This window comes from Camellia sinensis, chromosome 4, assembly GCF_055761805.1.
Source record: "Camellia sinensis isolate YWXY chromosome 4, ASM5576180v1, whole genome shotgun sequence".
Classification (NCBI taxonomy): domain Eukaryota; kingdom Viridiplantae; phylum Streptophyta; class Magnoliopsida; order Ericales; family Theaceae; genus Camellia; species Camellia sinensis.
In genome coordinates, this window is record NC_138964.1 from 179,380,075 (window position 1) to 179,391,395 (window position 11,321).

Sequence of the window (11,321 nt, forward strand, 5' to 3'; positions counted from 1 at the left end):
TACTAGTTTCTCTGGTATTCTATTAATTTATTAATTTGCAATTATGTTTGAGAATTTTTATTTATAAGATATTTCCCTCAAGCTGTGGTTGAATCTAATACATACCCCTTCGGTAGAACCAATATTTTAAAAAGTAGTTGCGGTTGTTGTAACGGTTGTTGTTATTGGGTGTAAAGGTTGTATGTTAAAACCTATCACCTACTTCACCCACTAAACCTAACCCACTACACCACTACCACCTCACCTACTCCACTAAACCCACTACACCACTACCACCTCCACTTCACCTACTCCACCTACCACCTACTACCACCTACTCTTCTATATATAGGAATCATTGTAGCATTCAATAATTCAACAATTATATACATCAATCAATAATACAATTCTCTATTTCTCTTTATGCATCAATTTTAACATGGTATCAGAGCAAGGTTAGCTCTTGGTGATCTTCACCTTCCGGCGGGCGGCAACCTTGCCTTCATCGCCCGCCGGACCCCAACCATGCTTATTGAAACCTCCATCAACTCCATTACCTTCTGGTCCATCATCTCCAACCGCAATCAATCTTGACAAGTCACCATGGGTCACCATGAGTCAACCACTGCCAACACACAAGCTTCATGTGCTACAAGCTCTGCTTCAGTGAGCTGTGTAGAGAGTCTGATGACAGAGATAGTCTCTTCTTACTGCAATCACTTGTACGCCAACAAGCCAGAGCTCGCTGCTCGAAGGATCGAAGCTATTGGCTATCACGTCGGCCACCAGCTCTCTGAAAGGTATACGATGGACCGGCCACGGTTCAGTGATCATCTAGAGGCAATCAAGTTCATCTGCAAGGATTTCTAGACTGAGCTCTTCAAGAAGCAGATAGACAATTTAAAGACCAATCATAGAGGTACCTTTGTGCTACAAGACAATCAATTCAACTGGCTTTCACACATGTCAATTGAACCGTCCTCTCAAAACTCTGGTTCAGTTCAAGATCCATCTACTATGGCTGAAAGTAAGGCAGCACAAGCAATAGGCATGTATCTTTACTTCCCATGTGGTCTCATACGGGAAGCGCTATCGAACTTGGGAATTCCTTGTGCGGTTTCTGCAGATATATCGAACCTTCCTGCTTGTTCATTTGTGATCCGGATAAAGGCCTGATGAGTGGTATTAATAGAGGGATTGAGGCTTCTGTTCAGTTCAATGATCTGACCCACACCAAAGATGTGTTCTTCTTTCTACTCTCCCTCTACTCAAGGACATCCACCAGGGTGACCACTTTCCAACCCCTTATCCACCACCTTTTGCACATACCCATACTTTTTTTTTTATTTTTTAAACCACTCTCCACCAAACAAGCCAGACAGACTACTTATCACCAAACCACTTGCAGCACATGTATGGCCATTATAATATTACAACATGCTAGCAAAATCAACCCACATGATCCCCTTTTCTTTTCTTTTCTTTATTTTCCACTTTCAAACCCTCTCTTTTTTATTCTCTTTGATCACCCCATGTCTGACCAAACACTACTCTTTCTTTTTATTTCACACTTTTCTTTTATTTTAAAGATATATATATATATATATATATATATATATATATATTTCTATCCCTACTTTTATTTTATTTTATTTTTTGTTTTTTCTATCTTTCTTTTTTCATCAATATTTCATTATTATACCACTCGTTAGTGAGCATCACCTTTTTTTCCATTTTCTTATTATTATTTTTTATATTCCACACAAAAAAAAAAACACCCAAAACCATTTACCACTTTGCACAACAACCCATATTTTATTCATCTCAGGGGTTCACCCCGATCCACATTTTACACCACACCCAAAAAAAAAAAAAAAAACAAAAAAAAAAAAAAAAAAAACACCACCACACAAGATCACCATCACAACAACAACAGATTTGTTTTCTTTTCTGCCGACGGCCACCCACCGACCTCACTTCCACTACTCTGCCGCCGGTCTCTTCTTTTTGCCTCCATCCTGGGCAGTCCTTGACGGTGCGGCCTCCGTGTTTCCTTGTCCACCGAGCACGTTCACTCCCCCATACTCCTCCACTGCAGCATATGGTGTCCCTCCAAATCGGAACATCACGGTGGCCTTCCGCTTCAACTCCTTGTTTTCTGTCTTTAGCACACTTATCTCTGCTCGCGCATCCTTATACATGCGTTGGAGCAGAGCCAGCTGGGAGTTTAACTGTTGCACCTCATTTGTCCTGCTCTGCAGCCGGTGCGACAAGTTTGTGACCGCAGTCATGGTTTCCACACATGACTTCAGAGTATACTGATTGGCCTCAATATCAGTTTGCACCGCCATTTTTTGCTCCACCGACCGCATCGGAAAGTTCAACGGAGCAAAACCAGAGGTGTTTGGTTGAGGTTCACTGGCCACCGCACCAGTTATTTCTCTTGTGGACTCGTTCAGTTCTGGAAAGAGCGTGAGTAGACCACGGGACGATGAGGCCATGTTCTGGGTAGCTGAACGGGAAGAAGAGGCCATGTTTTTTGGGTTGCTGAGTGTTTCCGAGAAGGGTTGGATACAGAGTATTTACAGATTGTTTCAGAATGACAAGTTCAGAGGTTTCAGTCTGGTTTGGTTTCCTCCGCCTCCGCATTGGTTTATATTGACATTGACGATGCGGCCGACACGCCGCTCTGTCGCTCACGTGCCTCGCCGCGTCTCCGGCTCACCTTTTGATGGCTTGACGCTTTCTGTCGGGCACGACTTTTGATGAAGTGGGCGCGCCTTTTGAGGGCGCAACTTTTGATGGCACGCCTTTTTTGAAAAATTAGGCACACCTTTTGAGGGTGCGACTTTTTAAGGGTCCGACAAGACTCTGTAAACTGTCCCGACATTGATTCCGGTTAGCTCCTTCATGGGTCCGACAAGACTCTGTAAACTGTCCCGACATTGATTCCGGTTAGCTCCTTCATGGGTCCGACAAGACTCTGTAAACTGTCCCGACATTGATTCCGGTTAGTTTCTACAAGGGTCCAGCAAGACTCCGTAAACTGTCTTCTACAACGGTCCGACATGACCCCATAAACTGTCTTCTACATCGGTCCGACACGAGCCAGTGTCTTCTACATCGGTCTTCTACAACGGTCTGACACGACCATACAGTGTCTCCTATCCTCTTTTATTTTTTATGCATTTTCTTGTTTTGTTACTCTCTCCAAACTCAAGTTGGTTAGTTCCTATCCCCCTTGAGTTTGCGGGGGGCTGTTAAAACCTATCACCTACTTCACCCACTAAACCTAACCCACTACACCACTACCACCTCACCTACTCCACTAAACCTAACCCACTACACCACTACCACCTCACCTACTCCACTAAACCCACTACACCACTACTACCTCCACTTCACCTACTCCACCTACCACCTACTACCACCTACGCTTCTATATATAGGAATCATTGTAGCATTCAATAATTCAACAATTATATACATCAATCAATAATACAATTCTCTATTTCTCTTTATACATCAATTTTAACATTGTAGTATAACGGTTGCGGTAATTAAAATCGTAATTTTTTATTTATTTTTTTACACAATTTGAAAAAAACTTACCGATACGCATTTTTTTTTTAAGATTCACGTTTATTGGGGTTTAAAATAAGTTTTGATCAATTTTTGTTAGTTTTTAAGTATGATCCAGAGTTTTTATATCTTATTTCAATAGTTAATGACTTTAAAAATAATTGATTTTAAATGTCTTTAAATTGTTTTTGACCAATATTTGAACTAACTGAATAAAAAATATTTAAAATTATTAAATGAAATGATTATAAAAATAAAAATTATGTCATAAGCAAAAATTATTTTTGAGGCATTTTTTAGACATTGCTTTAGAGCTAACTAAATAAAATTATTTATAATTAAGTATAAATGAAATGATTATAAAAATAAAAATTGTGCCATAAACAAAAATTATTTTTGAGCTATTGATTTTAGGAAATTTTTTTTTAAGATTCCTGATATTAAGATTTTATAAGATAAATGAAATATATTTATTAAACGTTAGTAAACAAAATGATTATAAAAATAAATACAACCACTATTTATATATATATATATATATATATATATTTTACATGCTAATGTAATAAAATAAAAATTAAAAAAAAAATCATATAAGATTTTTTCTTTGGATTTGGATCACTTGAGTATTTGTTTTTTTTTTTTTTTTTTGTGTGTAAGTTTTTGTTTTTTTTGTTGATTTTTTTTTTTTAGAAAGGAAACTATTCAGAATATTGTAAAAGTATGTAATGGACCGTTGCGGCTTTTACGTTACTATTATGGCCGTTACGTAATATCGAAACGACCGTTACACATGTGAATTTTCGTCACACCGTTATAGCCATAATGGATGGAAGTAACCATCACAGCCGTTACGTAATGGTTGCGGCCGCATTTTAAAACTTTGGTAGAACTCACCATTGGAAACTGAGTATATCGATATGTTATCCAATCTTCATTGTATTAAGAATAAATAATGTTTATATATTTAACAACAAACAAAAGAAATAAAAAAAGGGGAGAGACTGTTTGATTACAAAAATCAAACCAGTAAAGAAAATAATATAAAACAATAGATTCTTATTTTGTTACAAAAACAAAATAAATAAATAAATAAAACTGAAAGTAAATTAATTACTTACATTATGTATTTATTGAATAAAATTCTGATCAAGTCCAGTGTTTAACACTGTGTCCTTAAGACAGATTCGTCCTCTCCACGATGCTTTCAGATTATGAACGTCTATCTCACAGGATAAAATGATCAACAACAAACAGTAGCAGCACTACAAACTATTTGCACAACGAACACAGTATTTGCACTCTTTTTCAGTAAAAAATTAATGCAGCAAAATGCAGAGATTGAAGCAGCAGAGAAGAACGAAATTTCTGAATGACAAAAATCAATAGAGAGTCTGTCTATTTATAGGAGAAAATGTGGCTGTTAAGATTTGAATTAAAACAGGTGTAAACCTGTTTGAACAAGTATAGAACTTGTTCGGTTCTGTTTGAGCAGATACAATCTGTTCAGTTTGTATTTTGCGCAGATAACTGAATCTGTTTGGACAGATATGGGACTGTATAGGAAGGTTCTGTTTGGGTTTGAAATTTAAGTTGGAAATTTAAATTCAAACGGTCAGAATTTATTTTTCAAAAAAATAAAATATGAAAATAAATTCAAATGTTTTTTGCCCAAAAAGATAAGTATTGGGCCGGACAAGCCCAACCCAACCTCACACCACACATCCAAGCCCAAACCAGTCCGTCCGACCGACTACATGAATGGCGGCGGTGCGCGTGTTTATTTTAGGTCCAATGGGTTTAACCCACTTTGCCCATAACCTCCCCCTCTACAAAACTTGAGTGCCCCTTAGAGCTTACCCCAAGTTCCAAATCTAAGCCTTATAAACCCATAAAAGTTTTCCCATCAAACCAATGTGGGACAAGTCTTTAATTCAAACCTTTAAGGAATTTCTACCAAAAACTTCATTTCCATGGAGCTCACTTTGGCTTCAATTTCTCATTTACTTGATAATAGTTTTGAGCAACCAAATATACTACGTGTATCATAATGCGGCATAGAATGCGTTACCATTTAGACCGCCAACTTTGGGGCATGGATCGCGCCTAAAAAATAGACCAAAGTTGAGGAAAAATCTGTTTTTTTTTTTTTTTTTTTCTTTCCAAAAACTATTTCTAACAATCCCTCACATGAATGGAATTTGATGACAATAGAAATGCAACAATATGCAGAATTTGTCAAAAGAGTATAAATCAAAAATATCTTGCATCAGGATAGGCAGCTTTTGACTTTGAACCTTCCTTAGTGATAACTTATTGGACTTACCAGCTAACCAATAGACGCAATGCCTTGAATTGTTCAGCCGTTTGTGTAAGCCAAGACAATAGATTTCACACAAAATATCTTCTGACACATCGTGGTTATCACGGTTGTGTTCATTTTGGCCTTAAACACTCGTGGTTGTTCATGAGTGCTTCTAGAGAATTTAGCCTCTTCATTCTCATAGAACCGGCCCCAGTTCGACACTCATGTAGGTGATTCTTATTGTGAGTATCTCTAGTACTCGTCTTGATTTTTATGTCTAAATCAAGATATAAGTAATCATTAAAACAAAGCTCATCCTTAAACCCCTGCACTTAATTTACTGTCAGCATAAGCTATATCAGAACGAGTACAATTCATTAGGTACATTAGGCTTCCAATGATTTGGGAGTATTTTAGCTGAGACACCGCATTACCTTTATTTCTCGATAAATAAAGACTGATGTCTACAGTTGTTTTAGCTACATTCATATCATCATTGATAAATTTATCAAGATTTTTCTCAATATAATGTGATTGAGATAATGCATATCCATTAGATGTTTTAGTAATTTTTATTCCTAATATTACATTTGTGACCCCTATATCTTTTATATCAAATCTTTTGTTCAACATTTGCTTAGTTGATTTGATCATATTTTGACTACTTCTAATGATAAGCATGTCATCCACATAAAGACAAACTATAACATATCCTTGGTCAGTGTTTTTAACATAGACGCACTTGTCACATTCGTTTATCTTAAACCTATTAGTAAGCATAGCATGATCAAAATTTTCATGTCATTGCTTAGGAGCTTGTTTTAATTCATAAAGAGATTTTACAAGCCGACAAACTTTATTTTCTTGCCCTGGCACTACAACCCCATCTTGTTGCTCTATATAAATCTTTTCATTTAGATCATCGTTTAAAAAAGCTGTCTTGACATCCATTTGATGTATCTCTAGATTATACAAAACTGCTATAGCAATAAGCATACGGATAGATGTTATTCTTGTTACAGGGGAATATGTGTCAAAATAGTCCAAACCTTTCTTTTGTCTGTAACCTTTTACTACAAGTCTTGCTTTATACTTGTCAATTGAACCATCTGCTTTCATTTTTCTCTTGAATATCCATTTATGTCCAAGAGGTTTAGAACCGGGTGGAAGATCCACAAATTTCCAAGTATGATTTTGCATAATAGATTCAATTTCATTATTAACAGCCTCTTTCCACGAAGGTGCTTTAGGACTTGTCATTGCTTCCTTAAAGCTTTAAGGTTTATTTTCTAACAGGCATGTCAGAAAAAATGGACCAAAAGATTTTGATGTTCTTGCTCTCTTACTTCGTCTTGGCTTATCATCAGTTAAATTCTGTTGGTTGAGACCATTATTAGTCTCTTGTGTTTGATTGTCATTAATTTCTTGACTTTGTGTACAACCATAAGTTCTTTTATGTGAACTTAGTTCTTGTCCTTTGTTGTAAGGAAAAACATGTTCAAAAAATACAGCATTCCTTGACTCTATAATAGTGTTTACATTTATATCAGGTATTTCTGATTTATATGTCAGAAACTGATATGCACTACTATTCTGAGCATAACCAATAAACACACAATCCATTGTTTTTGATCCTATCTTAGTCTTTTTCGGAACAGGAATTTCAACTTTTGCCAAACACCCCCACACTTTTAAGTATTTGTAAGAAGGTGGTCGACTTTTTCACAATTTATAAGGAGTGCTATTGGTTTTCTTGTGGGGTATTTTGTTAAGAACATAATTTTTTGATAACTCAGGGTCCCCACAAGTTTTGCGGTAAGTTTAAACTTAGTAACATGGCATTCATCATTTCTTTAAGGGTTCTATTATTCCTTTCAGCAATTCTATTTTGCTGTGGAGAATAGGGTGCTGTAGTTTGGTGAATACTGCCATGTTGTGCACAAAATTCATTTAATGATGCATCATATTCACCACTCCTATCACTTCTAACCATTTTAATGGTTTTACCAAGTTGATTTTCAATTTTAGTTTTATAGAGTTTAAATATTTCTAAGGCTTCATCTTTACTTCTAAGTAAGTATACATAACAATATCTTGTGCAATCATCGATAAATGTTATGAAATGTTTTTTGCCTCCTCTAGTTTAAACAAATTTAAGATCACATACATCAGTATGAATTAATTCTAGACATTCGGTTTTTCTTTCAACTGATTTAAATGGAGCCTTAGTTTTGCTTTTACACAAATCTCACATTTGTGATTAAGATTAATTTCAAACTTTAGTATATAATCCAAACCAATTAGTCTACGCAAAGCATCAAAATTTACATGTCCTAATCTATCATGCCATAAATTTGACTCAAGAATATAAGCAAAAGATGTGTTATTCTTATTAACAGAAAGTTTTAGTACAACCGTCATTATATTTAACTTGAAAAGACCAGCACTCATGTATTCCTTACTAACATACATATCACTCTTTGTTAATACAAATTTATCAGACTCAAATATAAGCCTAAAACCATTTTTACTTAACAAAGAACCAGAACCTAAATTCTTCTGGATGTCTGGTACATGCAGTACATTGTTGAGGGTAAGTTCATTCCCTGATGTTATCTTCAAGATCACTTTTCCTTGTCCAGCCACAGTAGAAGTAGAAGAATTTCCCATGAAAAGTTGTTCACCATTTGCAGCCTCATTGTAAGTAGTGAACATCTTCTTGTCCGCATAAATGTGACAAGTTGCCTTAGTGTCAACCCACCATTCCTTAGGATTTCCAACCAAATTAGCCTCAAACACCACAGCAGAAAGATTGATGTCATTTACCTCGTCAGAGATGTAATCAAGTTCTGTCACATTGGCTTGATTGGTAGTTTTCTTGCTTGTACTTCCGCGATCCTTCATAGGGTGGCGGCAATCAAAGGCTTGATGTCTGGTCTTGCCATAGTTATAGCATTTGCCTTTGAATTTTTTATTGCCATTGTTGTCGTCTTATTTAGGACATCTCCACCAAACTTCCTCTTTGTATTATGTGGTTTGGGCACATGTTCAACCACATTAGCCTTGGACTCAATGAGATTTTTACCATTCATCTTTTCAACCTTGCGGTTATCTTCCTCAATTCTTAGTCTTACAATCCATTCATCCATGGTCATCTTCTTGCATTTAAGTTTTAAATAATTTTTGAAATCTTTCCAAGCCGGTAGTAATTTTTCCACTAACGCAGCGACTTGGAAAGACTTACTCAGAGATATACCCTCAACATTAATATCATGCAAAATTAATTAAAAATTTTGAACTTGAGAAATTATCGTTTGGGAGTCTATCATAACGAAGTTTAGAAATTTACCGACAACAAATTTCTTTGTGCCGACATCCTCTGTCTTGTATTTTTTCTCCAAAGAATCCCACAATTCTTTTGCTGTTTTCGGAGGGCTATAAACATTATACAACATGTTGTCAATGTCATTGAGGATGTAGTTTTCGCACAAAAAATCATAATGTTTCCAAGCGTCTACAGCGGCAACAACTTGCCGATCACTTTCACCCTCTTTTAGTACTGGAACCTCTTCACAGAGAAACCGGGCCAGATTTAGAGTTGTAAGATAGAACAACATTTTCTATTGCCATCTCTTAAACTCAATGCCATTAAATTTTTGTGATTTTTCTCCATGATTTATTGGAACTTGAATATGGTTCTAGATAGGGACCAGAGTTGTTGTAACAATCGGATTTGGAGTACTACTTTCAATAGTCATAATATCTAATTACAAAAATCAAAAAAACCAGAACACAAATTAATTTTCTATTTACTCAAACTAGAAAGTTATTAACTAGAAAATTAATTTTAACACAAAATAATTTTATTTTTCTAGTTACTAAAACCAAGAAAATAAATTACTACACAATAATTTTCGGTAACACTATTAAACAAATTAATATTATGAAATTGTTAATGACACCAGTATATTACTACTAGTTGTCACAGAAAATAAACAGTATATTATTACTATTTGTCAAACAATATATGACTACTATTTGTATTTTCCAACCAGAATATCACTTTGTAAAAAGCACAGAAAATAAATACAATGAAGACACCAAAAAATACTCTGTCTTAAGATTATTGGAAAATCTTCACTGTATTAGGAATAAATTATGTTTGTATACTTAATAACAAACTGAAGAAATAAAGAAATGAGAGAGATTATTTGATTACAAAAATTAAACTAGTAAAGAAGATAATATAAAACAATAGATTCTTATTTTGTTACAAAAACAAAATCAGAATCTGATAAAAATAAATAGATAAAACAAAAAGTAAATTAATCACTAACCTTATGTATTTATTAAATAAAATTCTGATCAAGTCCAGTGTTTAACACTGTGTCCTTAAGACAGATTCATCATCTCCATGGTGCTTTTAGAATATGGACGTCTATCTCCCAAGATAAAGTGATCAACAACAAACAGTAGCAGCACTACAAACTGTTTGCACAACGAACACACTTTGTGTTTACACTCTTTTTCCCAGAAAAATTAATGCAGTAAAATGCAGAGATTGAAGCAGCAGAGAAGAACGAAATTTCTGAATGACAAAAATCAATAGAGGGTCTGTCTATTTATAGAAGAAAATGTGGTTGTTTAGATTTGAATTAAACAGGTGCAAACTTGTTTGAACATGTATAGAACTTGTTCGGTCTTATTTGAACAGGTACAATCTGTTCAGTTTGTATTTTGTACAGATAACTGAATTTGTTCGGACAAATATGGGACTGCACAGGAAGGTTCCGTTTGGGTTTGAAATTTAAGTTGGAAATTTAAATTCAAACGGTCAGAATTTATTTTCCAAAAAAATAAAATATGAAAATAAATTCAAATGTTTTTTTTCCAAAAAGATAAGTAATGGGTCGGACAAGCCCAACCCAATCTCACACTATGCACCCAAGCCCAGGCCAGCCCGCCCTTTCGGTCGGATGGACAGCGGCGGCGCACGTGTTTATTTTGGGTCTAATGGATGTAGCCCACTTTGTCCATAACCTCTCATTCTACAAAACTTGAATGCCTCTTAGGGGCTACCCCAAGTTCCAAATCCAAACCTTATAAACCCATAAAAGTTTTCCCACCAAACCAATGTGGAACAAGCCTTTAATTCAAACCTTTAAGGAATTTTCACCAAAAACTCCATTTCCATGGAGCTCACTATGGCTTCAATTTCTCATTCACTCGATAATGGTTTTGAGCAACCAAATATACTACGTGAATTACAGCGCGGCATAGAACACGTTATCACTTAGACTCGCCAACTTTGGGGCATGGGTCCCACTTAAAAAATAGACCAAAATTGAGGAAAAACCTTTTTTTTTTTTTTTTTGCCAAAAACCATTTCTAACAGTCGATCCACATCAAAATACAAACAATATCAAAATATAGAATATTTGGTCTTACAAATATA

General features: G+C 35.3%; 1 pseudogene; it reads left to right on the forward strand.

The window, feature by feature from the left end:
• The first annotated feature begins 476 nt into the window (after positions 1-476).
• Positions 477-1,170, forward strand: LOC145789723 (uncharacterized; annotated as a pseudogene).
• Positions 1,171-11,321: the final 10,151 nt, after the last annotated feature.